Source organism: Macaca fascicularis, chromosome 10 (genome assembly GCF_037993035.2).
Source record: "Macaca fascicularis isolate 582-1 chromosome 10, T2T-MFA8v1.1".
Lineage (NCBI taxonomy): Eukaryota > Metazoa > Chordata > Mammalia > Primates > Cercopithecidae > Macaca > Macaca fascicularis.
Window position 1 is genome coordinate 27,783,038 of NC_088384.1, and position 26,438 is coordinate 27,809,475.

At 52.7% G+C, this 26,438-nt stretch overlaps 1 long non-coding RNA gene across 4 annotated transcripts in view; it reads right to left on the bottom strand.

The window, feature by feature from the left end:
• The window catches only part of LOC102115134 (uncharacterized), a 39,555-nt gene that overhangs the window by 12,344 nt on the left and 773 nt on the right, over positions 1-26,438 (bottom strand). For 3 of the 4 annotated variants that reach the window (XR_012418935.1, XR_012418933.1, XR_010578422.2), the window contains exon 2: positions 17,792-18,088. The exons of the other annotated variant lie outside the window; for it this stretch is intronic. This is a non-coding gene — a long non-coding RNA (uncharacterized lncRNA). The remainder of the gene's footprint in view (positions 1-17,791; positions 18,089-26,438) is intronic. 4 annotated transcript variants of the gene reach the window in all.

A 26,438-nucleotide genomic window follows, 5' to 3' on the forward strand; every position in this document is an offset into this window, starting at 1 on the left:
TTCTGCTCTGGGCACCACCTCCCCAACAAGCTGCTAGGCCAAGCCCCGTGTCAGGGGGCCAGCGTGTGGAACTAGCACCAAGACAGCGCTCAGCAGGCTCTCCCCACATGCCTGTGGGCACACATGTCCCCAAGCCTCCAAGCGCCCACCCCTCACAGGCAGAGTGCTGTGGCCCCAGGCCCTCAGTGGGGAGCATGGGTGCCCGAGGGATCCTAAGGTTCACTGGGAAGAAGTGTGCCCCATCCCAAGGCCTCTCTGACCCCAGCCTCCTCCCTTTGGGCTGCAGGGAGGCTCCACCAGCCTTGGCACCCTGTGTCCTGGACAAATAGGGCAGAGGAGCGACATCCTGCCCACAGCTGGGAAAAAAGACCTCTGAAAGGCTGGGAGGGCACCTGAGGATGAGGACATGAGGAAGCGGAGGGTGCAAGTCCACAAACCCAGCTTCCCGCCAGTCCCAGTGAACATGACAGTTGCCCACAGGAGCCACGCTGGCCTTGGGGAACAAAAAACCCCGGGTCCCACCAGACTCATACAATGGACATTTCCAGGCTCCGGCTGCAGCTGGGCAAGGTTCCGCCGACCGTGGAAGGGTGGCTTGGGGCCCCAATGCCTGGCCACAAGCTGAGCACCTCCTCCTGACCGATGCGTAACCCACGTTAGGCCTCAGTTCCTAAAGAGCCGCTTTCCCATGGGGCGGCTGCCTAACTCAATTGCCTAACTCAATTGCCTCTGTGCTGTTTCGAGACTTGTAATTGTGATTTTGTTTTCTTATTGTCACTATTTTAAGGCTCTTCTGCGATGCTCTCTGGGTTCCTCAGACGGAGTGCCGCCTCATGGTGCACAGCAGGGCTGGGGCTCCCAAAGGCCTTCTCTCCCCATGGTCACCTACCCATCGCGCTCACCCACCGCACTCACCCACCGCACTCGCTGAGTGGGTCCCAGAGGGCAGAGGTGCTCTGGGCGGGCAAGGCAGGGAAGACCCAGCGTGATGCTCAGGGGTCCTGGGAGGTGGGACCCTCAGGGTCAACACTACAGCTGGCGGCAGGCTGTGACCTTGACCTTAGATGTAGCACAGATAATTTGGGGAGTGTCCGCTGGTCCCAGCAGGAGGACTTCAGTCAAAGGGTGCCAAGGGGGGATCCAGGGGAAACCTGACGCGAGGGCCACATTCCTGAGAGAGTCCAGCTTGCTGCATAAAGGTGGAGGCTGCCTTGGAGAAAGCAAACTTGGGGCGGCCACACGCAGCCCCCGGGCTCCAGGCCTGGTCCCCTCCCCAGGCGCTCAATGGGAGCCGCACCCGCATTGGGAATTTGGGACAGGTCTGGCTGTGTCGAAGAAATTCGACACAATTAGCCCCTAAAAAAAAGCGTTTGAAGTGTTTATTTCAGGGCGATGTTCCTGGTTTTTAAAGCAGATGGGGAAATGAAGTGGTGGAGATGACAAGGCGGGAACAGATGCACAGGGACCCGGAACCGAATTCATAAGTCAGCAGACTATCAGAGAACATCTTCCGCAGGCGCCGTAATGAAACATGAATGACATGAGGCCGCAACTGATGAGCCAATCCCCATGCGCCCACCACGCCGGCCACACTCCTGCACTGCCTGACCACCGGCAGCCCCTGCCTCCAGCGCTGGCCTGACAGAAACACCCCAGCCCCATCACTGGTCACAACGACCTCCTGACAAGCTTTCAGCAGCCATTTTCTCAGCAGCTCCCTGCAACATTTACAGTCACAAGCCCACTCTTCAGGAGAGGAAACTGAGGTGCGGGGAGGCTGAGCCTGAGGGACCTGCCCTTTTGGGTACACACCCCCACAAGCCCTGGATCCCTCATCTACAGCCCAGGGGTGCAACCTAAGAGGTGGGTTTGGCCCGTCTGGACGACCGTGGACCCTCTTGTACAGGAGGGGCTCCAGGTAGACTGAGGAGCTCTCCCCTTCCAGCAGGTGAGGTGTGGAGGAAGAAGGAAGAAGGGGGAGAGTGTTTACCGGACAGGAGGATGTAGGCTGGGTGTGGGGCTGGACTTTGCTGAGCCCACGGGCCAGGCGGGGACCTGCAGGTGGCTTGTACACAGGGCAGCCCATGGGCCCCAGCAGGGAACCTGGAATAATTGAACATACAAATTAACATGCATTTGGTCGGGCACGGTGGCTCATGCTTGTAGTCCTAGCACTGTGGGAGGCCAAGGTGGGAGGATCACTTAAGGTCAGTTGGAGACCAATCTGGCTAACATGGCAAAACCCACTCTACTAAAACTACAAAATAATTTGCCAGGTGTGGTGATGCATGTCTATAGTCCAAGCTACTTGGGAAGCTGAGGCAGGAAAACTACTTGAACCTAAGAGGTGGAGGTTTCAGTGAGCCGAGATCGCACCACTGCACTCCAGCCTGGGTGACAGAGTGAGACTCCAACTCAAAAAAATAAAATGAATCTTCTAGCTCCGACAGGAGCCCAGCGTTCACAGCAGTCGTGCACTGTAAAACGCACAAGATGAAATGTTTGTGACGGCTGTGAAATCTTTATTTTCTCCTTGGCTGCGGTGGAAACACTGGGCAGCGGGGGCGTGGGTGCCAAGCCGCCTCATCCCCTGCTGGCCCCTGCGGCACATGCTCATGTGTGCCCTGTGAGTACCCAGCAAGACATGGGGACCCAGGGAAGAGTCCAGCTCACACCTGCCCTATGCAGCTCATGGCCTCCTCAGGCAGACATATGGGGTCAATTAAACCCTGCAACAAGCCTTTTACTTGAACACATCAAACCATAAAAGCCATCAGACTAATTGATGTCATAGCAGAGGAGGACAACGGGGCTGTGGTGCCCAAAAGAGGTATTTCAGGGGTCTTGTGGAGTTGGGCTCCAAGGCCTAGGTAGGAGCTCGCCAGTGTAAGCAGCACCAGTCACCCTCCTCCGTGGCACTGGCACTGGATGGGACTCAGACTTGGGTTAGAAAGCCCCGAGTCAGACCCTGACCCCAACCTCCACTGGACCTCACACGCTTCCTCCCCACAGGATTTGAGAGGATGGCAGGGGAATGGGGAACACATGCCCAGCTACCTGCTACTGCATGACAAAGCTGCTGGTCTCTTGTGTGCTTGGTCTGTGAGTCTGGAGTCCGGGCAAGGTCCAGCAGGGCAGTGTGGGTGGCTCTTCTGCTGCGCGTGGCATTCAGGGGGCACACTCAGTGTACTCAGTCCCAGCTGTGTGCACAGGCCTGGCCTCCAGGCTGGGTGCAGGGCTGAGCCCCACAGGCCTTCCCGCTCCATGGGCTCTCCCTCCTGGTCAGATTTCTTCAAGGCCGCTCAGGGCCAAGAGCAGAAAGTGGAACAGCCAGGCTCTGAGGTCCTGGAGTGCAGCATAGCACCATGTCCACCCAACACTGACGGTCAAAGCCATCCCAAGCCTGCCTAGGTCCAGGGAGAGATATAGACTGACAGATTCACAGAGGGTCAAGGAATATGTGGCCACCTTTAGTGGCCCCATTGAGTTTCTGCAGGACGGGCTCAGTACAAAGTGCTGGGCATGGAAGAGAAACAGCCCACCTGTACCCCAGCCAGGAGCCTACAGGTGCCAACAGCTCCCTGGGAAACAGGACCAGGGCCCCGAGCTCCTGGATGGGCAACGTGTGCAGTAACTGGTTCCTCAGGGGGTGGAGCCAAGCTTGGGGACCCCTGCTGAGGCAGGGTCTTAGTGCTGAAGCGGGATTTGGACCCACTTTTTCTGCATTGCAACCCCTTTCCCAACGTCAACCTCCCTTGATGCCCTCTCCCCAAAGCGCCCCCTGACCAGCACAGCCCTCTTCCAGGTGCTGCAGGCAGACTCCTCCCTGTTCCTATACCACCTGCCCAAGGTCCCCCCAGCTCTTGAATGGCAGAGGAAAGACATGAAGCCGGTGTCCCTGACTCCAGGGCCATGTTCTTGGCCCCAGCCCGGCCTCCTGCATGCATCTACATCTGCTGTCTACACTTGGTACCTGCCACTCTTCTCCGGCCCCACTGTCCCACAGCGAGACAGAACCCTGATCAGGCTCCCTGCACAGAGGAAGGGCGATGCTCCTCCCACCCTCTGCCCAGGTAGGGTCTCTGTAAAGGTTGCTCAGAGCCCCAGGAAGTTGACTGGAGGGCAGGATAGCACCTGGTGTGATGGGGCCACTGCGCAGGTTGGAGGTCCTTGGGACCTGGATGGACACAGCCCCACAGACTACAGGGCTTAGGCAGGGTAGCCAAGATCCTCCCTCAGGCACCCCCACGCTGGGGTGTGTGTTGTTTGTGTGGGCACAGTGCCCAACTGGACTGCCCCAGCTCTACAGGCCTGCAGTGTTGTCACTTCCAGAGTGCTCCAGCTGTGGACAAAGCTGCTCTCCAGGGGATGTTCAGTATGCACAGAGCACCCCCCCCGCCCATGCCCGGCCTGTCTTTTGGGCCAGGCCCCTGCAGAGGCAATCTTGCTAAACAAACATGTCTCCGATTTGCCCTCCGTGCAAACAGCAGCAACTGCTGCTCTGAGGATGAGGGGCTCAGAGACTCCACAGTGAGGGCTTCCAGGGCTGTGTCCTTCTAAGTAGGAACATGGCAGGTGGCACCTCGCCCCCCGCCCCTCCCAGACACCGAGCTGCAGAGAGTCCCTTGGAGAATACAACTGGGTGGTGCTGGCACCTGTTGCGATCTCCTGAGATACCCAGTCCCTCACAGGCATCAAGCTGATGTCACAGACAATGATGGTGCAGCATGGGGACAAGGTGCGTGTGGCCATGGCCATGGCCCTGGTCCCAAAGAGGAGGACCCAGACAGCAAACATGCTTGAGAGAAAGCTGGGCCCAGCAGCTCACACACCAGAGACCTGCTTTTGGTTCCACAGCTCCGGGGCAGAGCGGGCCTCTGCCACCTGAGCTGGCCTCCATGGGGAGGCTGCTCCTGCCTCAGACCCACCGAGCCCAGCCTGGGAGCCCAGTGCAGAGGCCGCTCAGTACCCTTGGGCAGGGAGGCCTGTCCAGGGCGGCCCCTTCACCGCCCACTTTGCCACCTCCTCGCCCCACTCAAGCCCTCTTATGGGATTGAACCAAGAGTCTGGGCTGGCCAGGTGTGGCGGCCTAGGCCTGTGATCTCAGCACTTTGGGAAGCCAAGGTGGGAGGATTGCTTGACGCCAGGAGTTTGAGACCAGCCTAGGCAACACAGTGAAAGCCCATCTCTACAAAAAAATTTGAACACTAGCCAGGTGTGGTGGTTTGCACCTATAGTCCCAGCTACTTTGGAGGTTGAGGCAGGAGGATCACTTGAGCACAGGAGTTCGAGGTTGCAGTGACCTGTTACCACACAATTCCACTCCAGCCTGGGTGACAAGGCAAGACCCCATCTAAAAACAAACAAACAAGTTTTTCAGTATTGGCCGGGCGTGGTGGCGCACACCTGCAGTCCCAGTTACTTTAAATGTCAGCTGGGCATGGGGGCGCGCACCTGCAGTCCCAGTTACTTGGGTGGCTGAGATGGGAGGATCACTTGAGCATGGGTGTTCAAGCCTACAGTGAGCTGTGATGGTGCCACTGCTCTTTGGCCTAAGTGACAGATCAAGACCCTTTCTCTAAAAATAATAGTTTAATTTAATCTTAAGACTCTGAGGTGATGAACCAGCCAGGCATAATGCTACTGGCCACTGGCAGAGGGCACTCTGAGGCTGCCCTGGACACAGGGCCATCAGGGTGAGAGGCTGGTGCCAGAGACTGGTGGGTGCAAGGTATCATCCCAGCATCCCCAGCCTGCCTCACCTCCACTGGCCACCCCCACTGGCTCCCAGCCCTGCCCCCCATCCTGGAACTTCCAGCTCCTCAGGAACCAGTGGCTCCTCACAAGGTGGCCTCTGCCCGACACCTTCCCAGAGTGCCTGCCTCGGCCCCCACTGCAGGCCCCAAAAAGTGTCTTGTAGCCCCTATGCAGCCTGAAAGGCAGGACCATGGGAGGAATGGCACATTTCTGGGGTGGGGGGGTCCCTCCTTTCCTTTCTCTATTTTTTCTGCATTTTCCAAATGTTGATACACCAGTTTGAGTTTCCCATGGAGTTGGAACAGCAAACCTCAGCAGGAAGCCATCAGGCTGCACTGGGGCGGGCAGAGGAGCTGGAGGCCAGAGGCCCACAAGGGGAGTCCTCCTCAAGGTGCCTGGGAAGGGCCTCGTTGAAGTACTGGGTGGGCCGAGTGCTGGCCAGTGCGGCCTCAGTGTGGCCCTGTGTGCAGCTGCCCAATCGGGCCATGCTGTCCTCCAAGACGGATTCTGTGTCCCTCCCTGGGGGGCCGCACCTGCCTCATTTCATGGCCGCTGCAACAGTTGCATTAACTTGTATCTAATGGGATGCTCAGCTATTGGACATGAAGCAATTCCAGTTTAATTATGTTGGGAGAAAAACTGAGTGTTGGGAGAGAACCTGAGGCAGAACTTGCATGTCTGCTCGACTTGCTGGCTCCTTGCTTCTAGCACTCTCATTATCTCAAGTAGTCAAGTAGTCATATGTTTCAAAGAAAATGCTAAACTCTCTTAATACACTGCTTCCTTTCAACCCCCACATCCTCACCAACTGTTTCTTTGAGCACCAATAAATAGCGTGGGCTCCCAGAGCTCAGGGCCTTTGCAATCTCCACACTCGCAATGGCCCCCTGGTCCCACTTTCTCTCTCAAACTTTTTCTCATTCCTTAGACTCCACCAGACTTCATCACCCCCACGACCTGGTGTTAGGTCTGATCACCCCAAAAAATTAGGCGTCAGGAAGCTGGGCGTTAATTGAAGTAACAAAAGACAGCACGACACAAGTTGGGCCCTGCTCGGAGAGGCTGTGGTCTAGGCATGAAGAGTTGATGAAGCGCAGGACCCAGGCCCGGCACTGTCCACATGTCCATATGCCCTGGCTCACCACCCACCTGGAGGCCACCTAGGCCTTGCACCCTGACCTCCCCGGCCACCATGGCCCAGGCCCAACCTCTCTGAGCTGGGCTTTGTGTGCTGAGCTCAAAGGGGCTGCCAGGGGCAGGGGATGGAGACCCCTAGAAAAGCCAGGCCACTTGTTAAGGCTACAGACATGTCCCAGGAATGGCCACAAGGTCCCAGCAGCCATGGAGACCCATCACACGCCAGCACCTGGCTTTGGCCAAAGCCCTTTCCCCACTCCCTTCCAGCCCTCCCTCCACTAGAATTTGGATACCCCTCAATGGACACAGACCCTGGCTACCCCCTCAGCTTCCTCCTCCCACCCCACCCCAGCGAGGTGCCCACAGGAGATACCTAGGGACATGCCAAAAGCACAGTTCACAGGACACGAAACAAGGATACCAAAGCCAGAAGTGTCACCTGCAGTGGACTCAGGCTGCCAGGCCAGCCCTCCTGGCCTCTACTTTTGACCTTTGCCCCACAGCCTGCGCCCTCCCTTCCCTCCTCTTCTCACTCCTATTGGGCCTTTGCCCCTCCAAGGCCATGCACACAAATCATGTGAGGTTTGCCTCTGTTGTATTTATGAAGACATTTTATATGACTTTTTGGTTTTTTTTGTCTGTTTGTTTTGAGACAGGGTCTCACTCTATCACCTGGGCTGCAAAAGCAATGGTGCGATCTCAGCTCACTGAAGCCTCCACTTCCAGGGCTCAAAGGATCCTCTCACCTCAGGCCCCCAAGTAGCTAAAACTACAGGCATGCACTACCATGCCCAGCTAATTTTTATATTCTTTCGTAGGGAGAGAGTTTTCCTCCCTATGTTGCCCAGTCTGGTCTTCAACTCCTGGACTCAACCAATCTGCCTGCCTCAGCCTCCCAAAGCACTGGGATTACAGGCATGAGTCAATGCACCCACCCTATGATTTTTTAACGGCAGATGAGTTGGGGCCTTTATGTTTCTTTTTCGAAGGAAAAACAGAAAACTAGATTACGATCCCCAGTCAACTGTCCCCCACATCGGCTGCCTCTGGGTCTCCTCTGTCTGGGCCTGCACTTGGGGCTTCACAGCTGTGATGCTCTTGGCACCAGACCAGGTTCCAGGCTGCGAGGCCAGAAGACAACCTCAGGTGCTCTGGTCTAAGGTATTTCTCCCCAGCCCCCGAACAGCATCACCTCCTCCTGCCTTGATGTTCTACCTCTGGATGTTCTACCTGCTCTCCGCCTTTGCTTCTCTGCTGAGGCTGGATGGAGAAGTCTGGCCTCAGCTACCTCCTACAGAGGTGCTGACATCTGCTGCCCAGTGGACCTTGGGCTGGGTCCAGGCCTCAAAGCCCATGTAAGCCAAGGGTGTAGCACTGACCAAAGGGCCCTTCCCTCTTGCACTCACTCACTGGGGGCTGACTGGGCAGGATTCCTGGCTCCCCAGTTAGACTTAATCCTGCCAGCCCAGGGTCCCTGGTGCAACACTGAGAGGACCCCAGCCACATGACGACGGTAGATGGTCTCCATGGAGCACTGGCTGCTGGTGGCCCCAAGACACACACCCTTGAGCCTCCCATCAGCCCAGCAGGATCCTGGTTCCATGAGGCCCCTGGGTTCAGCCAGGGGATGAGAATTCGGGGACACCCAGGCAGCAAGTAGCAGACCCTTCTGGAAGGACCTGGACAGGGGTTCTGTGTGACGGGCCCGTGGCTGGGCCCAGAGTGGGGGCTCCAGGGCTGTGTTGTGTCTAGACCGTCCCGGCACCAAGGTACTCAATCCCTTCCTATCGACATTTCCCATAATGGTGATTCTATTTTCCCCATCAGTCAAGACCCAGCCCTGCCTGTGTGCTTCTACAGCCCTGTGCGGGAAGCTTCCAGCCTCAGCCTGGGCCCACTCCCTCAGCCCCCCATCTTTGTGAATAACTATCCCTGGAGCCAGTGCAGCCTGGCTCCCGCCCCCTCGTTTAATGCTGGCTGTGCAGAGGCAAGCAGTTAAGTAGAGGGAGACTGCGTGGTCCTGTACAGCAATCGTGCCGGCCCCCGCACCAGACAGTTGCCCACCCTCCCTCCTATTGTGTTTCCGATGGTTCTCTCAAAGGAGATGTAGGTGGGCCCAGTGATGGTTTTCAGGTCCCCAATTCTGCCCCGCCTGCCACTTGGGTGATCTTCGATAAGTTTCAGACCCATCCTGTCCCCCCAGCTATCCCTGGGTGCTACCTGCAGGAAACAGGCCTGGCTCAGGCTCAGTGAGACACGGAGAACATTGTGTCTCAGATGTCAGCATGTTCATTTTCCAGTTTCTAATCCTCTTTATAAAACAAAATGGAATAAAGTCAGATTCTGCGTGGAGGCTGCAGAAAGGCAAGGGTGGCTGCCTGGGAAACCCTGGTCCTTGGGGCTGCCCCATGGTGTGTCCAGGGGTGATGGTCAGGAGGCATCTCCATGGGGTACCAATGTTCAGGGTACGGCAGTGGGACTGTGTCTGCCTGTGGGCCAGTGTGTGGGTGCTCAGGGCTGGCTTGGGGATAACAGTGTTTGACTCGCTAATGCTTTTACTTAGACTAGAAGTTTTTCCTGAAACTATGGTCTCAACAGATGCTCCCCCAAAAGGAGTTCTAGTATCCATCGGGTTTGATCAACCCCAGGCTCTTCCTGTGTTGGGGCTGAGTCGGCAAGGGCAGCAGACATGGCGTGAAGGTGTGCTTCTGAGCATCGCACTTGGCCCTCCTCTCCCAGGAGCCTCTCGTTGTCCCTGTCCTTCCTGCCTTGGCTGTCCCCCGTGCTCGAGCTCCCACAGTTCTCCATGCCATCTCCTCACCTTGGCAAGTCCCGCTCCTGGATCGAGGTTAGAAAACACCCTGTCCCACCCTGCAGGCACTGCCCCATGCCCTGAGTCATAGGCAGAGTCCCTCCTTCTCCTTTGGGTTTTTTTTTTTTTTTTACCAGGATGTGAGATCCTGGTTGGTTTCCTTTGCTTGTTTCCAGTCCATAAAAGGTGCTTGGTGCATGGCAACTTGAGACATCTGAATGAGTTATGTGGTGAAATTTTATTGGAGGAGACAGTTGAGCAGTTCCCAGGCAGCGTCTTCCTCAGGGCATGTCCGTCAGAGTGGCTGGTTGGCCCCAGATGACCCTGCAGAGCCCGGGGCAGGAGTCGTATCATAGGCCCCTGTGGACGGTCACCCAGCTCATTGTCCTTGTCACCAAAGCATGCCTCCCTCCAGCTGGGAACAGACTCAGCCTGAGTTTCACACGTTTGTTATTTAGCATCCATTTGGGGGCTGGCCTCAGGCCAGTCACACTGTTTTAGGGACTTGGGATAAAAAACATTGACAAGTCTGGGCACTCAAGTACTAGGAAGTCAAGTTAGGTACTCCTCTTCCCCAGCAGAACTGCCAAGGTGTGGATACAGAGGATGGTCTCAAAATGCCCGCTGCTGTCCCCAGGGAGGTCGGCCATTCTTTTTATCCACCAAGCGGTGGTCAGGCACCCACTGTGTGCCACTGGAGTGACTCATGAGTGGGGCCCTGAAGGGGCAGAGTCCAGGTGGGAACAGTGTGCTCAGGGCAGCAGGGATTGGGCCAAGCAGGCGGCACCTCCTGTGGTCTCTCTGTCCTGGATGGGAACTGGAGTGATGGACAGAGTGGAGAAGCAAGTGGCTTCGGGTGGTCTTCACCATGAAACCGACACTGGAAGCCCAGTCACCAGGAGACCGTATCAAGGCCCCATGGCTGGGGGTAAGTGTTGTGGTTGGGGATGAGCAGCGGGGCCCTGTGGGGAAGGAGAGTTCTGGCAGCCCAGGACAGCGGCTTCCCCGTGTCTTTCAGCTGCTGTATGTTGCCAGGAAACTCTAAGGCAGGGGCTATTCAACAAGCTCACGAAGATGACCTTCTATGGGCAGTTTGTAGCCGGTGAGGACCAAGAGTCCATCCAGTCCCTGATCTGGCAAAACAGGGCCTTTGGTGTCGGCTCCATCCTGGACTATGGAGTGGAGTGGGACCTGAGCCCCGAGGAGGCTGAGCACAAGGAGATGGAGTAAGGCCTACCTGGTGTCTGCGGGCGTTCTGACGATGACCCCGGAGCACGCAGTGGGAGCAGGTGGGACATGTCCAGCTGCTGGACTTCAGCCTCAGCTGGGCAGAGGCCAAGACTAGGAGAGCTTGGTCAGCCCAACTACCGACGGCCCTCCTGGGTTCTGCCTGGAGTTCTTGCATTTTAGCTTCATGTGGATGGCAGCTCTCAGCTTTCACGGGAGGCCTGGTGTGTGAGGCCTGAGGAAGCCGAGCACAGAATGGCCCTTGGCCCTATCTAGCCCACCGCCTGGAGGAGGACAAGCACCAGCACATGAACCAAGCACTATGCAAAGAATGGTTGGTTTCGCCTGGATCTCTCATGAGCCTTGTCTTCAGGAAGCGGACAGCAACATGTTCTTGTTGTCCTCATGCCCTGGAGGGCACGTCAGGGTGATACCAAGTGCCCTCTACACTCACTGCCCAAGGAAGAGGCTCTGTATCAGGTTAGTGACCTCCAGGAGCCGACTCCAGGCCAGCCTGCCACACTGCTCCTGGCTTCAATTCTCTTTTCCACTAACACTGGATCAGGGGCCAGGCCTGGCCGAAGTTCCACACCTGCAGGGCAGACTGAGGCCAGGCAAGGGTCAGGCAGTGGGATCTGCCTGGGGGTCAGGAGTCCCTGCAGAAGAGAGGCTGTAGCAGAGCCTCCCCCATCGGCTCAGCAGAAGTTTGTGTAAACAGCCAGGTAACAGACTCAGCCTTAAGACACACCCTCCTCCCTGCCACAGTGGCTTCACTCTGCCTCGGTAGGGCCACAGTAATTTGAATTTCATCTAATTTTCTTGTGTCACAAAATATTATTCTTGTTTTGATTTCTTTCAAACTTTTTTTTTACAAACAGGGTTTTTGCTCTGTTGCCCAGGCTGGAGTGCAGTGGTGCCATGGTTCACTGCAGACTCCAACCTTCTGGGCTCAAGTGATCCTCCCATCTCAGCCTCCTAAGTAGCTGGGAACACAGGCATGCACCAGCATATCTAATTAATTTTTAATTTTTTTGTGTGAAGACAGGATCTCCCTATATCTCCCTATGTATTTGAATCCCCTGCACCCTGACAGCAGCTGGGCCTGACCCACGTGAGGCTCGGGACAGGCCCTCTGTGGACCTTGTCAGGCCTTGGTGTTCGCTCTGCCCCTCTCTAGGTGGCTGGCCTGGGAAGGGGAGGGAAAGGCAGTCACATGAGGCCTCCAGCTCCAGGAAAGAAATGTCCATGCCGTGTCTCAGTATGCCAGCTGCCAGCTGCCTGGGGAGGAATGGCCAGGGGAGCCCAGCCCCTGCCTTGCGATTGGCTATTTTGAAGGTGGGGTGCTCCAGTTCCAGCGCTCTGTGGGCCTCGCAGCTGCCTGGGCCCTTGACTGTAGCCTTTGCTGAGCTGCCAGTTGAATAACCAATGCTTGTGTGTCCTCAGGAGGAGTCTGGGTGGGGACTTGGTTTCACAGTGGAGTTTTTCTCTCAGGCGCCTCTGGTATGAAAAGACTCCTTTCCCAGGTGGTCCTGCCTGGCTTCCTCCCTGCTCTGCAGGCTGTGTGTCTGGAGGTGGGCTGGCCTGCACACTTTGCCAGGGGGTTGGGCACCTATGCCCTTAGGAGCCTGAGTCCGTTGCCCTGCAAAGGCTGCACCTCTTTTACTGCTGGCAGCTGCTGTCTGCAGGGTCCCTGCTCCAGCTCTGGGAAGTAAGCAGGGTTCCCTCCTGTCCTCACAGGGGTGCGTGATGAGGACACCCACTCAGCTCTGCTGCTCTGTGCCTTCAGAGGGGCCTGAGCCATGAGGATAGAGCTGGGCTTGCAAGCGCTGGTCTGATGTCCACACTGCAGCATGGCCTGCCTGGCCAGGAGTGACCAGTCATAGACTCTAGTGCAGGGAACTACTTAGAGATCTGCCTTCCTAACCTAGCTTCCTGTCACAAGGGCCATGGGCTCTACTCTGGGGAGTGATACTGAGGCCACCGCCCCAAATAAAGGCCATGGGGAGTGGTGCTGGCCTAACCATGAGAGGTCCAGGGAGGATGGAGGCGTCTGAGTGCATGGCGAAGCAAGTCTCAGCAGCCCTCCCAAGAAAGGAGGAGGTGGGAGCCTGGAGGTGCAACAGGGCAGTGCCCACCCAGAGCAGGAGTGGGACCTTGCTTCCCAGAGGCCAGGGCCCCACCCGACCCCAGGAGAGGAGTCCCAGGGGTCTCCCAAGCAGGCTGAGGACTTGGGGAATGGGAAGGGGCCAAAGCATCTTCATGATGATTGGGCTGTGAGAGGATACCTAGCGGGTGGATGGGGGCATCGGTCAGGCTGTGCAGGCCCAGGGCTGGCTGGAGGCGGGGTCTGGGCCTTGGTCTCCAGGCTGGGGCAGCTCACTTGGGATATGTGTGCAGTGTGTGTCCTGAACAAGGGGCTGAGGCAGGGACTGGGGGAGCTGGGGAGGGGGGTACAGGTAGAAAGAGGCTTGCCGGGCTTCCCTCCAGGGGAGAGTTGGACAGGGGTGAAGTATGGACCCCCACACTCTGCTTTTTCAAACAGGTATCACATCCCCGGGGACAGCTACCCAGAGCTGAGCTCAGTAGAGGCTGAGGTGGTGGTCAAAGTCTGCCTTCTGTCTCTGAAGACCCCTTGGGGACTCATGCTTGTCCTCCTCTGCCCATGTTCCCTTGTTGTTTTTCCCTCCTCCCTGTCCTGGGCTGCGCCCACGTGTACAAGCATATGACCTTCCACAGACAATGCCCGGGTATGATGAGAGGTGGGGCTGGGGGAGCATGAGGCGGGTCCCGGCTTTAAGGAGACATTGGGATGTGGTCCCCACCCTGATCAGGGCCCCACGTCCACCAGTTCACCCTTCCTCCTCTAACACCCCACGGCTGCCAGTGCCATGTGTCCCCCTCTTCCCTGTGCTGCATTGAGCCATGATGTGGCAATGTCCCAGATGGCGAAAGCCAGATTTCCCGTGTGGCATCGGCAGTTCCGAATCAGCTGTGTTCTTTCTCCCCTCCAGTGGAAACAGGACCTCTGACCTGCCTGGAAACCACCATTTGTGTCTCCTTGTGACTAACCCATGATGCCTGTTGGAGATTTGGCCCTGTCCTTGCCGTGTGGCCATCCAGTCTTGAGACCCAGCTGCCCCTCTGGCCACTGCACACGCTCTGTGGTTGTCTTGGCCACTCTGCTTGGCTGTGTGAGCCTGGCCTGTGCTGTGGAGGTTCACGGAGGGAAAGCGCAGCAGCAGCCTTCAGTGTTCTGCCTCTGAGAGTGTCACAGCAGGAGAGGGAGCGGCCCTGGCTTCCCCAGCCTCTCCTTCCGGGCCCACCTCGGAGGATGAACACAACAGCTGTGGGAATGCTGAGCGGAAACTCATCCGCCTGAGGACCTGTCAGACGATGATCCTGTTCCATGAAGATGGGCTGCCTCACAGACACCTGTGTGCTTATGGCCCATGTTATCCAAACTGTAGGCTGTGCGGTTTCAGGACAGGACCTTCTCATCAGGGTCATGGAGGCCCGTGAGGCCCCGTCCCCACTGTCTGCTGTTCCTTGCCATGAGGGTTTCTGCCCTGGGCAGGGCCCTGGCTGCCGCCTCAGCCTTAGCATAGAGAGTGAGACCCCCTGGGGATGGCTTTTGCTCGGCTGTAGACAAGCCTCCGGGGCTGACCTCATGACTGGTCTGGAGGTGCCCAAGCCAGGGCCCCAGGAGCTCCCTATCCAGGCAGGCAGGGGGTCATGTGCTGCCTGCCTGTTCCCTAGTCACATGGTGACATTCAACCCTTTAGTCACATCTGTGTCAGCACAAAGCAGCCAGAGCATGTGTGCCTGCCAGTTCCCATCCCTGGGCTGCAGCCTCAGGGGCCCTGGCAGCACGTGTGGAGTCCCTGGCCCATGTGGGGCTGCCCAGGAGCGAGTGGGAGGAAAGGCCTCCTGGTGGGGCCTCCTGGCCCAGGGCTTGCTCCTTGAGCAGGTTTGGAAGGTGGAAAGCAGGCAGCTGAGGTCCCTTGATGCGGAGGCCTCTGGGATGCGGCTCACTGACCACTGCTCTGCCTCTACTCTTCCCGGGACTTGAGGGGAACCCTGTCCTTTCCTGTGAGTGTGGAAAGAGCTGCCCCTGAGAGGCTGAGCGCCTGTGGGGAGCCTCAGAAAACCTCTGGATGCTGTTGACCATGCAGCCAAGCTCTCTCCATGGTCACTGACTTAATCAGGCTTTGAATATAAAGTCAGATGACCCACAGAGCTGCTCCTGGGACCAGGGAGACCATGGTGACTTTATCACAGTAGACTTAACAGCTGCAGCAACTCTTGCTAGCCCTAATGACACAGCACTGAAACCAAGTGCCAGGAAGCAGACTGCGGCCATGAGGAGGAGGAGGAGGAGGAGGAGGAGGAGGAGGAGGAGGAGGAGGAGGGTGTTCGCAGTAGCTCTGGCAGGGCTTCGGGGCTGGTGGGGGAGAGGAGCCAGGCACCCTAGAGGAGAACCTGCAGGAAGAACAGGGGCTTGGCTGAGCAGAGCATGGCCAGCCTAAGCTGGGGGCAGCCTGCATCCTGGCCTCACCGGTCTCGAGGTGCCCAAGCCAGGGGCCCAGGACTTTGGGCATTATTGGGAAATGATGGCAGCCCAGGGTGAGGCGGCATTAAACAAGATAAGATGCTAAGATCTGCTTTCACTTTAAAGGAATGTTTCTGATTGTTGCTTGGAAAAGAAGAGTCAGAGGCAAGACTGCTGCAGGAGGGCCAGCCTGGAGAACAGGATGGAACTGCAAGGCCAGCTGCCCGGGGGCGGGAGCCTGCACGGGGGCAGGAGCCTGCATTTACATCAGAAGGTGCCTGGGAGACCCTGGCTCTGGCACAGAGGCCTGAGTAAGAGGGCCTCGCTGGGGATTTGGGGACCTCTGTGTGCTGGTGCCTTCCCGCCTGCGTTCCTCTCACCCCTGACTAGCTCTGTCTTGGAACAGGGTAACTACCTTTATTTGAGAACCTGCTGCAAGCCCTGGGGCTGTTCTGAAAACTCAGGCATATCGTTTTGATTTCTCCACCCACAAGGAGCCCTGGGCTTCCTGAAACCTTGGGCCACAGCAGCCCCACAGACTGCTGCCCCCCTTCCCAGGCCCAGGTGAACACCCCAGGCTGGGGCGGGGCTGGGGCTGCACCTTGGAACCTAACCTCCACCAGGGTTGTGGTGGGGCCCTCCGTGCCACCTCGGTGAGAACCTGTCACCTGCGGCCCAGGTGCTGCAACCACGGCCTTTGCCCTCCCTCTCCTTCCCACAGGTCCCGCACCTCAGCTGCGAAGAGGGATGGCGGTGGTGAGAGAGAGGCCGCCGCATATAAACAGATGCCCTCCCCACTCCACGCACCCCCTGGTGGCTCAGGAGAGTCTAGGCTGGGGCACAAATGGGCTTTGGGGTGATATCGGAGCCCGGGCTCCTCCCTATGTCCAGGGCACTTGTCCTTTCACTCCAGGCTCTGACAAACTCACAAGCATCTGGGAAACAGGTGCCCTTCTTCTTTTTCACAGCCTCCTGGTGGCCCTAGGCCTTTGTTGCGGAGGCTCTGCTAAAGTGTACATCTAGGTCCCAAGAAAAGACCTAGGCCTCAGATTCCAGACATCAGGCCCCATGTGAAAATCCGGGTCTGGGAAATCCAGGTCCCAGGAAGTCCTCAGGTACCAGGAAACTCCCAGGCCTCAGTTGGATATCCGGTCCCAAGTTGACACCAAGGCCTCAGGTGAACACCAGGCACTAAGAAAACGTCAGGCCCCAGCTGAGACCAACCCCTCGGTGGTCGCCCAAACCCGACCTAAATACCAAGCCCCAAGTTTACATAGGGCCCCAGGTCACATCAGGCTCCAGGTAGACACTGGACTCCAAGTAGACTTTAGGCCCCACGTTCACAGCCACACCCAGGAGAACACCTCACCCCAGGTAGCTGTAAGACTCCATCCAGACACCAGTCCCCAGCTGGACATCAGATTCCAGGTAAACACCAAGCCCCAGTTGGGTATCTAATCCATAGGAGAACATCAGGCACCAGGTTGACACACAGGCCCCACAATAGATGCCTACACCACAGGTGGACGTGAGGCCCCAGGTACATACCCAGTCCCCAAGTGACTATCAGGCCCTGGGTGAACACCAGGTCCTAGATGAACATCGAGACCCAAGTGCATACCCAGGCCCCGGGGAAACATCAGGCTCCAGGTGGACACCAGGACCCATGTGGGCAACCAGGTCCAGAGGTACATCAGGTTCCACATGGACACCCAATCTCCAACTCAGGATACCAAGCCCCCAGGTGTACACATCGGTCCCCAAATACCGAAAGGTCACATACTCTCTGGCCTAATGCAATAGGTTCATCTCCCCCAAAAAATCTGTATTTAGGAAACTGAAAACTACACTTCTCAATCATTCTCACGTCAAGGAACTCTTAATAGAATGCCAAAGACACACCAAAAGAACCAACCATGAAACTCCCGCACCCAACGCGAGCGCAATGATGCTTCGCATGGAGGACGCACAGATTAGAAGGGAATAATGGAAATGTGGGACCTGGGACTGCAATAAAAGAAAAGAGGAAAAGGCAACCATGCGTACTGAGAAATCCAAGAAGGAAAGGCTGACGTGGATAACTAACCAACCCAGGCCCAATTTCCCAAGAAACACTAGAAACCACACCGCAAAATGAAGCGGCACACCGAATCAAGCCCAAATCCGTCCAGATTTTCAAAAGTATGGGTCTCTCCCAGATAGCTTAAAAGCCTACAAATTGCAAAGGCCACCTTGAACATGTCCAACCCAACTTGCAGAAATTCACCGCTAGGGAAAGATACAGAAACCAATGCAGTTCCAGAGCTCACCTTGGAGAAGCTTCCTGCAGTCCCTGGGCACCACTGGCTGGCTCTGTGGCTTTCTTGGAGGGTCCATGGCCTCAGCCTGGTCCCCTCCCTCAGCTCTGGTGTGTGGCTGCCGATGACACGAGTGGCCTGAACCCAGGCTCCTGGCGTCCTCGAGGAGCCACCCTGCATGCTTACACAGGCTCCCGGCAGCAGGCAGTGCGGCGCTCTCACTCTTGGGTACCGGTTCTTTCCCACTGGCAGTCTGGCGGGGCATGGCTCCGGGGTTCCCAGTCCAGTACCTGACTGAGATCTTCACGCCTTGGGAAAGAAGCAGGGGCAACTTACCCAGGCACCACCTGAGCCAAGATGGCGCCTTCCTCACAGCCTGTGTGGGAGGGTGAGGTCGAGGTCCTGGACGATGAGGGGCGGGGTCAGAGAAACTCCCCACTCATTCTCCCCAGGAAGGGGGCAGGTGCATGGAAGCACACCCCCTGCAGGTGGACATAAGGCCCCAGTGGACACAGAGGCCACAGGAAAACATCACGACACAGACAGTGGACATCAGATACCAGGCTGACACCAGGCCCTGGGTGGACACCAGGTCCCAAGGGGACTCCAGTCCCTGCATGGACATCAGGCACCAGGTGGACAGATCAAGTCACAGTCTGGCACATAGGCAGGCCCCAGACGGACACCAGGCCCCAGCTAAATATCAGGCCCCAGGTGAACACCCAGGCCTCAGGTAAATACCAGGCCCCAGGCAGACACAAGACCCCAGGTACATACCAGGCCACAGGCTGAAACCAGATCTCAGATTTACATCAGGCATCTTGGTGTATGTCAGGTTCCCAGACTGACACATAGGCCCCAGTGGAACACCAGGCCCCACTTAAACTCCAGGCTCCAAGTGGATGTCCAGGCCCCAGGTAAGTATCAGGCCCAAGGTGAACAGGAGGCCCCAGGTGGACATCAGGCCTCAGCTAAATGCCTAGGCCCCTGGTGAACACCAGGCCCCTGATCAACATTAGGCCCCAGGTGGACACCCTGGCCCCAAGGGAACATCTGGTTCCAGATGGACATCAAGGCTCACCCAGGGAAGTCTATCTTGAGACACTCAATGTCAAGATAGAAATGAGGCCCTGGGTGAACATCACGGCCCAGGTGGACACCCGGGCCCCAGGTGGACATCAGACCGAAGGTAAATACCCATCCCCAGGTAAACACCAGACCTCAGACAGATTACAGGTCCCAGAAGAACACCCAGGGCCCATGAAGAAATCAGACCCTAAGCGAACTCTGGTCTGCAGGTGGACATCAGGCTGGGTATCCACCTGGGACCTGCTGTTCACGGGGTGGGGGCTGATGTCCACCGACACTGGGCATGTTATTCATCTGCAGGCTGGTATTCATCTGCAGGCTGGTATTTACCTGGGCCCTTAGAGTCAACCTGGGGCCTGATGGCCACCTGGGGCCAACATAGCCACCTGGTGGCCTAGTGGTCAGTTCAGGCCTGGTGTCCTTCTGGAATCTGATTGGTCAATATGCAGTGTAGGTATCCACCAGGGGCCTGATGTCCACCTGAGATCTGGGCTTCACCTGGGGCCTGGTGTCCACCTGTAGCCTTGGTGTCACCCTGGGACCTAATGTCCACCTGGAGCCTGGTATCCATCTAAAGCCTGTGGTCTGCCTGGGGCATTATTATGTCACTTGAAGACTAAGTATCCAACTAGGGCCGATTTTCACCTGAGGCCTAGGGTCCACATGAGGCCTGGGTATCCGCCTGCAGACTTGGTATCCTCCTTGGGCCTGAAGGCCATCTGTGACATTCTGTCCAATGGGGGCCTGGGTGTAAACCTGGTGCCTGATGTATACCTCAAGTCCAGTGTGAACCCAGCTGGGACCTGATGGCCACCTGAAGCCCTATATCCACCTGGAGCCAGGGTGTCCACTTGGAGCCTAACGTTCACGAGGAACATAAATATCCACCTGAGGTCTCAAGTCTTCCTGGGGCCTAGGTGTTGATGGGGGGCCTGGGCATCCACCTGGGGCCTGATGTTCAACTGGAGCCTGCTGTTCCCTGGAACCTATTTTTCAACTGGGAACCTGATGTCCACCTGGGAACTGGCATACGCCTAAAACATAGTGTCAACCTGGTGTTTGATGTCCAATATTCTTCAGGCTCCAGGTGGACGCCAGGCCCCAGGTTAACACCTAGGCTTCAGGTGGACACCAGGCCCCAGGTAAGTGCTCAGTCCCCATGCAGACATCAGGCCCCAAGTGGACACCAGTCCCCAGATGAACATCAAGCCTCAGGTGGACACGGACTCAAGGTGTACATCAAGCACCAGGCTCACACCCAGGCCACAGCTGGACGCAGTCACAGGTGGACAGCTGTCCCACAGAGGATACCAGGGACTCAGGTGATCATCCAGGGTCAAAAGGAAGATGAGGCCCTATGTAGGCAGCAGGCGCAGGATAGATATCAGATTCCAGATAAACACTCAGGCCCTGGGAGTACAATAGGCCCTAGGTGGATACCCAGTCCCCATCTGAATATTAATTCTCACGGGACAGCATGCTCCACATGGACACCAGGTGTCAAATAAATGCCTAGGCACCTGGTGAATATCAGGCCCCAAGGGGACACCCAGGACCCAGGTGAATACACCTGGGTTGGTATCAGGACCGAGAACATCTGACTTCAAGGGACTAGCAGGTCCCAGGTGGCTAAGGAGGCCCCAGATAGATATCAGATACCAGGCTGACACCTAGGGCATTGGTGGACACAAGGCCACAGAAAAACAATAGGTGGACATAGGCCCCAGGTGCACACCAGGTCCCAGGTGGATACCTAGGACCAAGGTAAACAACAGCAACCAGGTAGATACCCACACCCCAGGTAGAAACCCGGCCCCAGACAGACACCAGGCCCCAAGAGGATACCTAGGAACCCAGTGACTATCAGGACTCAGCTGGACACCAAATTCCAAGTGGACATCATGCCCCAAGTGGTCACTGAGGCCCCAGGTAAAGGCCCAGGTCCCAGGTCAAAACCAGGCCCCTAATAGACACCCGGCCCCCAGGTCATGGCGCCTCAGTTGCACACTTGACTCCAAATGGACATCAGGCCCTGGGTGGACACCAGGCCCCAGGTGGATACCTAGGCCCCTGGAGAACATCAGGCCCCAGGTGCACATCTAGGTCCCCCTGACCGAGCTGGTCTCCGCAAAAATGATACACTAAGCATAACAGACCATGTGACTGTTTCCTAACATCTTTCTATCCACAAAGTTTATGTAAGATTATATCTCACAAGAAAAAAAGTATATATTAGTAAAATACAACAGATGATTTAAAAATCAAAACACAGATCATATAAGGGCTTATGTAAAACTTACAAATACTTCAACAAAGAATTATACTTTCAGAATTTTAAACTGTTCACATAATATGCATTGAAAACAGCATATACTGTTAGACGTGACGGTAAATGAAATGATCAAGTAATATAAATGAAAAATGGCCTCAAATCGGCAGTAGTAAGTAACTAATATGGAAAACTGGATGGAGAATTAACCGTAATTCAATTATCTACATTAAAATGACTCCTACATTTCTTAAACAACTCAAAGTAGAACTACCATTCGATCTCGCAATCACACTACTGGTTATCTACCCAGAGAAAAAGTGGTCATTACATGGAAATGACAGATGCACATGCATGTTTATAGCAGTACAATTCGCAATCGCAAAAATACGAAGGCCATCAGCTAAATGCCCATCAATTAAATGCCCATCAGCCAACGAGCACACAAAGAAAATATGGTATATATACACTGTGGAATACTACTCAGCCATAAAATGGAATGAAATAATGGCCTTTGCAGCAACTTGGATGCAGCCAGAGGCCATTATTCTGAGTGAAGTAACTCAGGAGTGGAAAACCAAGTATCATATGTTTTCACTTGTAAGTGGGAGCTAAGCTATGAGGATCCAAAGGTATAAGAATGATATAATGGATTTTGGGGACCCAGAGGGAAAGGTGGAAGGGGGTGAAGGATAAAAGAGTACATACTGGGTGCAACGTACACCACTCAGGTAAGGGTGCACCAAAGTCTCAGAAATCACCACTACAGAATTTACTCAAGTAACCAAAAAACACCTGTATCCCAAAACTAATGAAAAATAAGACTCCTAGATGCAATTGGAAGCTATACAACATACAAAGAGAAATTGATCCTATGTAGCTGAAAAGATAAAAAATGATTTTTCAATGCAAAATGCTGTACATAAGGCATCAGTTTCATCATGGGAGATACGAGTGTGATTCTATTCACATTGTATTGCTACTGTGAAACAGACACAGACATTATACTGTTGGAGTGAATATGTGACTTTTCTCTTGCCTAATTCAAACAGATCTTAGACAAGGAAAAGATACTCGTATAAAACCAATTTTGTTCCCACACATATTCCATTTTGTAGTAAAAGAGACAAAGTAGAGTTCACGAAATGTAACAAACTATATAGTAAACATGACTGGGTACATTTGGAATTACAGTAATCGGAAATTTCAAGTTGAAAGAGCAACAAGATGGTTTTACGGCCTGTAATATAGACAAGAATTAATGAAATGTATAGTATCTAAAGGTAGTGTGAAGTATGGGAAAATTGGTACTGGTACTATTACATAAAATTAATGAAAATATGATTTTAACAGCATATCTGAGGGTGAAAAGTAATTATCCTATTTTAACATGCTCATTGATTTTGGATCAGCAATTCCAAATCTGAGAAGCCGTCACAAGTATGCTTAATTGCACATAGTGATACATGCTCAGAGGCGTTCATTATAACATTATGGTGGGTGAAGATTAGAAAAACCCAGGCTGTCTCTTGGTGGTAGTGAATGTTTTAAAATACAAACCAACAGAAAATAACACTTCCCAAGGGAACATTCTTACAGTGACTATGACCTAAAACTTGTAACATTCATCACTTCTAAAACATGTTGAGCATGTTTAATACATAGTTGCATTGTGAACTCATTAAATATTTGTGTAATTATAAATAGAAAACATTAAAAGGAAAGGTTACAACATAAACAAATACAACTGACATTTAATTCATTGTTCTGATTAGCAGTGCACTTATTTATATCGGTAATTGAGTTTACGACTATATGCATGCTCTTTATTTCACATTTTTATTTTCAAAATAAAATTGAATATATTTAAAGTGGATGGCCTGTTTTGATTCATATATATGAAAATCTACATTTGTGTTTGTGTATATATATGTATATATACATAGTTAAATGATCACTACAGTCAAACTAACACATCCATCTTCTCATATAGTTAGATGACAGTACCTGAAATACACTTTCTTTGCAAATTTCTAGTATACGCTATTATTAACTATAATCACGTAACTGCAACTTTGTACTCTTGGACCGACAGATCCCCTTTTCTCCCACCTCCCTGTCTCTGGTAACCACCATTCTACCCTGCTTCCATGTATTAAACTTTTTAAGATTCCGGCCGGGCGTGGTGGCTCATGCCTGTAATCCCAGCACTTCAGGAGGTCAAGGCAGGTGGATCACCTAGGTCAGGAACTGGAGGCCAACCTGACCAACATGGAGAAAAACCCAGTCTCTACTACAAATACAAAAAAATAGCAGGGCGTGGTGGCACATGCCTGTAATCCCAGCTACTCAGGAGGCGGAGGCTGGAGAATCGCTTGAACCTGGGAGGCGGAGGTTGCAATGAGATGAGACTGCACCATTGCACTCCAGCCTGGGCAACGAGAGAGAAACTCTGTCTCAAAATATATATATATATATAATTAATAATAATAAAGTACCTCAACACCCCGCTATAATCAACACACCACTATCGTCAATGGGCAGATCATCCAGAAAACAAAAAATCATCGGTTAAGCTGTACTCTATACCGAATAGATCTAACAGAAATTTACACAGACTCCACAACTTCACAATGCACATTCCACTCAGTAGCACATGCATTATTCTCCAGGATAGACTATGTGTTAAGCCACAGAACAAGTAACAACACATTTAAAAAAACTGAAGTCATATGAAGTATTTTTTCTGACTACAGTGGACTACTACTAGAAATTATTAACAGGAACTAGGCTGGGCACGGTGGCTCAAGCCTGTAATCCCAGCACTTTGGGAGGCCGAGACGGGCGGATCACGAGGTCAGGAGATCGAGACCATCCTGGCTAACACGGTGAAACCGCGACTCTACTAAAAAATACAAAAAACTAGCCGGGCAAGGTGGCGGGCGCCTGTAGTCCCAGCTACTCCGGAGGCTGAGGCAGGAGAATGGCATAAACCCGGGAGGCAGAGCTTGCAGTGAGCTGAGATTCGGCCACTGCACTCCAGCCTGGGTGACAGAGTGAGACTCCGTCTCAAAAAAAAAAAAAAAAAAAAAAAAAAAGAAATTAACAGGAACTTTAAAAGCTGTACAAATGAAAATTTAAAAACATGCTCACGTACAACCAACAAATGAAAAAATTAAAAACCCATTGAAACTAATAAGGGAAATTAAAAATCCACAGCAACAAATAAGAATGAAAACACAACACAACAAAACCTGCGGAATGCGGCAAAAGCAGCTGTACGAGGAAAAGTGCATAGCTCTAAATGCCTACATCAGAAAAGCAGAAAGATCTCAAAAGCCAACCTCAGAGTACACGTCAAGTGAGAAAAACAAGAAAAATCAAATACTAAAATTAGTAGAAATAAATCATGAAGATTAGAGAATAATTTTTAAAAATAGAAACTAAAAAAATTACAAAGTCAAAGGAACAAAGAGCTGGTTTTTTTTTTTTTAAAAATCAAAATTGACAAGCTATAACGAGACTAGAAAGAAAACTGCAATAAAATAGGTGAAAAAGAAGACACTACAATTGATAACAAATAAAAAGGATCCCAACAGATTACCAAAAATACCTATATGCAAACAAATTGAAAAACCTGGCAGAAATGAATAAACTTCTGGAAACAGCAATTTCGCAAGCTAGAATAAGAAATACAAAATCTGAACAGACTAATAATGAGTAATGCAATTAAAGCAGTAACAAAAGTCTCCCATCAAAGAAAAACAGAAGAATAATGGTTTCACCACTGAATTCTACTAAACATTTTTAAAAGAGGTAATACCAATTTTACTCAAAATATTCCCCGAAAAATGAAGACGAAGAATACTTCCAAACTTGTTCTATGAGGTCAGCATTACCCTGCTACAAAAACCACACCAGGACACAACACAGAAACAAACACATCTCAGCACAATAAAAGCCATATATGGCAAACCCACAGCTAACATCGTAATCAATAGGGAAAAGCTTAAACTCTTCCTCTAAGATCTTGAACGAGTGTGGCTACTTTTACCACTTTTATTCATCATGGTACTGAAAGTCCTAGCTAAAGCAATTAGACAGGAGAATGCAATAAAAGCCATCCAAATTGGAAAGAAAAACTCAAACTGTCTCTGTTTGCAGGTGACACGATAATTTATACAGAGAGAACCCTAAACATTCCACAAAAAAACCTACTAAAAATAATAAATTTAGTAAAGTTGCAAGATACAGTATCAATATACGAAAATGAGTAGCACACACTGTGCACCAACAGTGAAACACATAATAAATCAAGAAAGCTGTTTCATTACAGTAGCTACCCACCCCTCTAAAAAAATGATACCTAGGGATAAACTTAACCACAAAGGTGCAAGGTCCTACAACGAAAACTAGAAAACACAGATCAAAGATATTAAAGCAGACACAAGTAAATGGAAAGATATCCCATGTCCATGCACTAGAAGAATATTGTTAAAATACCTCTATGTGATCTATGGAATCAATGCAATCCATGTTAAACTACAAAAACATTCTTCATGGAAATAGAAAAGAAAATTCTAAAATTCACATGGAAATGCAAAACACCTCAGATAGACAAAAGAATCTTGAATTTAAAAAAAGCCAGAGGCCTCACACTACTGATTTCAAAATATACTACAAAATATACTATAAATCCATAGTAACTGCACATCTATAGTATAATATCAAAACAGCAGGGTGCTGTAAAAAAAAAGGGGGGGCAGGGGAGAGACTAATGACAGACAGACATAAACAAAACAGAATAGAGAACTCAGAAATAAACTCACGCATTTACAGTCAACTCATTTTTAACAAAAGGCACCAAGAACACACCTTCTGGAAGGACAATCTCTTCGATAAACTGTGCTAGGAAAACCCAACACTCACATGTAGAAGAATAAATCTAGACCGTTATCTCATCATATACAAAATTCAACTCAACATAAAGATTTAAATGTAGGACCTGAAACTATGAAACTACTAGAGATGAAAACATACGATAAATGCTTAATAAAATCGGTTAGGAGAAGAAATTTTCAGACAGACATCAAAAGTACAAGCAACAAAAGCAAAAACAGACAAATGGAATTACATTACACTTAAAAGCTTCTGCAACGCAGAGGAAGCAATCAGTAGAACGAAGAAACAATCCAGAGAATGGAAGAAAGTATTTGCAAACTATGCATCAGGCAAGCGGTTAACACACAAAACATAGAAAGCAAAACTACTCAAAAGCAAAAACACAATCTAATTTAAAAA